Here is a 4,097-nt window from a genome sequence, read left to right as displayed (position 1 = left end):
CCTCTTCGAGATTTCCTTGCTTCTATGTCATAAAATCGAGAGCAGAAGGTCACTTCCACATCCTCGATTGGTTGCTACTGGTACATTTCTGTCTGATTTTCATGTTCATTTTGATTAGCATCTGGGAGATATAATCTGTGGTTTTGCTTCACTCTCATTTTATCTGGAGGTCTGATATCTACATTTTCCACAGCACCTCAGAAGTTGCAGGTGGTCTTTAGACCAGAATTTGAGAGTCAGGGGTTGCCCATGGCATGAGCGAGTTAGAATGAATAAGCAGAACAGAGCAGGCTGTGGACGATTCTGGAGTCAGAAAGCTTTTGCCTACCACTTTGTTTAATTGAAGCAAGTAAGATGCAACTAAGCATAAAGTGATCCCATACAAGTGAAGTTCAAAAACAGGCACAATTCAGAATGGTAACTCCTCAATCATTTAAACAAAAGTACTATATGCTCATCAATTCCACTTCTGGGAATATTCTCAAAAGAGGTGAAAGCAGGGACTTGAACACATATGCGTGCATCAGTGTTCATAGCAACATTATTCACAATAATCTGAAAGGTAGAAACAACCCAGATGTCCATTGACAGATGATTGGATAAACAAAACATAGTCTATCCATACTATGGAATGTTATTCAGCCTTAAAAAAAAGGAATTCTGACACATGTTACAATGTGGATGAAGCATGAAGACATTATGGTAAGTGAAATAAGCCAGTCACAAAAGGATAAATATTGTATGATTCCACTTATATGAGGTACCAAGAATGGTCAGTTTCATAGAGACAGAAAGTAGAATGATGGTTGCCAGGGACTAGGGGGAGGTGGGAATGGGAAGTTATTGATTAATGGGGACAGACTTTCAATTCGGGATGATGAAAAAGTTCTGGAGATGGATGGTGGTGATGGTTGCCCAGCCATGTGAATGCACTTAATACCACTGAACTGTGCCAAGTGGTAAAAATGGCAAATTTTATGCTATGTATATTTCACTCCAATTAAGAAAAAAAAGACGACTAATTTGCAGTGAGAGAAATCAGAGTAATGGTTATCTTTGAGAGAGAGTGACGGGATGGAGGCACAAAGGAGCCTTCTGGGGTCTGGGAACGTTCTGTATTTGATCTAGTGATGGTTATAAGAGTGTATAGATGTATTAATAATCCCTAAACTGTACGTTCAGGATTTCTGCATTTTAGAGTACGGAACTTTAAAATATTTTAAATTCAGGGACTTCCCTGGTGGTGCAGTGGTTAAGAATCCGCCTGCCAATGCAGGGGACATGGGTTCAAGCCCTGGTCCGGGAAGATCCCACATGTTGTGGAGCAACTAAGCCCGTGCACCACAACTACTGAGCCTGCGCTCTAGAGCCCGCGAGCCACTACTGAGCCCAAGTGCCACAACTACTGAAGCCGTTGCACCTAGAGTCCGTGCTCTGCAACAAGAGAAGCCACCGCAACGAGAAGCCCACGCACCGCAACGAAGAGTAGCCCCCGCTCTCTGCAACTAGAGAAAGCCCTGCTCAGCAACAAAGACCCAACACAGCCATAAATAAATAAATAAAAATAATAAAAAAATGAACACAAACAGAAATGCAAATACAGTAGAGAATTTTTTTTTTTAATTCTACAAGCAAAACGTCTTAAGTCCCACCCAGAGAGGAGCTGGGCTCCACGACACTCATGGCAGTTGAGAAAAGAATCACAGAGTTGAGAAAAGCCAGCCTGCCTTGAACTGGGTGGGATGCGGGCATCCTCCACCCTCCCATCAGAAAAATGCTGAGTAACCACACGCCCCATCCTGCCCTCTGGGAGCTCACACTCACATCATAGCCACGCTTCAGCAACGTAATTAAGCTTCTCTTGGTTTATTTTTGCGTAACTTCTTGTTGTTGTTGCTTGTTGGTGTTTATATTATTGGCAACTTTATTTTTAGAAGTGGACCATTGTTAACCTCTGGTGTTCCATGCTCAGGCCACCTCCCTGCTGAGTCCTGGTCACACATTCCCATCAGTGAGTCCTCATCACACAGGGAGCCCCGAGGCTGAGGGGCACCTTTGCCCACTGAGGAAGGAGTGTGGCCTTTGTCGGGAGCTCAGCTGAGCGGGGAGAGGGAACTGGGCTGCCAGGTATCGGAGCGCTGATTACAACAACAAGCCGACGACTGAGAGAGTTAACCTTCATCACTTACTGCGGTGCTGTAAGATGCTATAAGATGGTATAAGCAAGATTGTAAAACTGGAGAAAGAGCCGACTCCCCCTTCCCCCATAGGGTCAGATGGATGCTCTCATTGTAGAGGGAGCCAGAACACAAGGCTCCAGCCCTTTTATGGACCTTGGGTTTGGGGGAGGACCAGGGCTAGGGCTTGGCGTGGAAAAGCACAGGGTTCTTAGTCAGAGGGGGGAGGTGTCCTCCCCTGCCCCCATAAGGAGGCCTCCACCCAAGGCTTCACCTAAGAAGCCTAGGAATGCAAAGATGCAAAAGAGCGTGACCGGCCAGGGTGCCTGAGTCCTTGACCTCAGCTCCCCCAGAGCCGGCCCTGCACTGCATGTACCCAGTCTGAGGCGGAGGGCAGCCAGGGAAAGCTTGGTGCTTGCCTGTGCTCAGGGCTGAAAAGCACACACAGCTTTTTAACCGGGAGCCAGACTTCTCCGCGGTGTGGGTCTGTTGCCCTCTCCAGGTAGGGGAAACAGGGTGGGGAGGTGTTAGGCCTTCCCCGAGGTGACAAATGGAGCCCCTCATGCTCCCTGGAGACCTGGAGAGCCCAGCGCGTGTTGATCCCAGGTCACAGAGCTCGGGCCAGTGAGCCCACACCACCTCGATTTCTGGAAGGGCCTATCTCCTCCCACTAGTGACCAGGCCTGGGGTGGCCCCTTCTGGGTGGGGTTCCCACCCCCCAGACCACAACGGAGGAGCACAGCCCATGCTTTCTCTGCCCCGTGGGGCATTCCAGGCACTTCCCGGCCAGGCCCTTCTTGGCAGAAGAAAAGCAAAGAACAATCAGGCCAGGAATCCAGTGGCCACAGGTTCTGGGCACTCCCCGCCCCTGGTCCCCACCCCTGCCCTGTATCCTCTTCCTTCATTTCTCTTCTCTCCTGTCACTCTGTCTCTGCTCAGGAGAAAAGGCACTGCTTCTTCCTCCTGCCAGACTCCAGCATGGCTCAGCCTGAACTGTCACCAAGCCTGTCGTCATTTAAAATTTTATATTTTGTTCATCATGGATTAAAAATTTTTTTTTACAATATTGTATTAAAATATTATCTTGATTACTGAGCATTTGGGTGTCTCCTGAAATTTTGCGCCCAAGGGAATGCCACACTCACTTGGCCTTAACCCCGGCCCTGCTGTGCTCAGGGAGTCATTCATTCATTCGTTCATTCATCCGTTCCACACACAGTCGCTAAGGGCCCCATCAGTGTCAGGGCACAAGCTGGGTACTGGGGAGAGAAAGGGAGCCCTACACGACAGTGTTGGGGAAAGACAGCTGTGCACCCCAAGGATTGTGGGACAGTGAGGGAGGGAGGTGCAAGGCAAAGGGACCCCAGGGGAATCAAAATCATAGCGGCTAACACTTAGGGTTATCGTGCCCCAGGCTCTGAGCTGAGGTCTTGCTCTGTGACATTTCAATGGCCCTTCGATGTTTGCAGATGCCTGTAAGTCACAGAGGCGGGTCCGGAGCCCTGGTGAAGTTACATGCAGGTAATTTGCACAAGGTCACACGCTGAGCAGGTGGCGGTGGGAGGCCAGGTCCCTGTGGCTCTGGGCTCTCACCTGCTGTGGGCACTGCAGCCGCTTCCCCCTGCATCCCCCTGGGGGTGTCAAGGAAGGCTGCACGGAGGACCTTTGCATTGAGCTGAGAGAGTATGCGTGGAAGTTTACAGGAAGACCAAGGATAGAAGGTAGAAGTACTTCTGGCAGAAGGAACAACGTTTGCAAAGTCAGTAAGGCTCAGAAAAAAAAATTGATATCTTGGTGTCCACAATTCTAAGAAGCTGGGCAATCTCCTGAAGAGTCACTTGTACAGAAAGAGGCCAGGGCCAGCACCGCTTCCTCTTTCAGCTTCTCTGTTTCCTAATGACGTCAGCATAAATAGGAAGA

Source organism: Eubalaena glacialis, chromosome 11 (assembly GCF_028564815.1).
Source record: "Eubalaena glacialis isolate mEubGla1 chromosome 11, mEubGla1.1.hap2.+ XY, whole genome shotgun sequence".
NCBI classification, from domain to species: Eukaryota; Metazoa; Chordata; class Mammalia; order Artiodactyla; family Balaenidae; genus Eubalaena; species Eubalaena glacialis.
Note: the sequence above shows the minus strand (reverse complement) of the source record.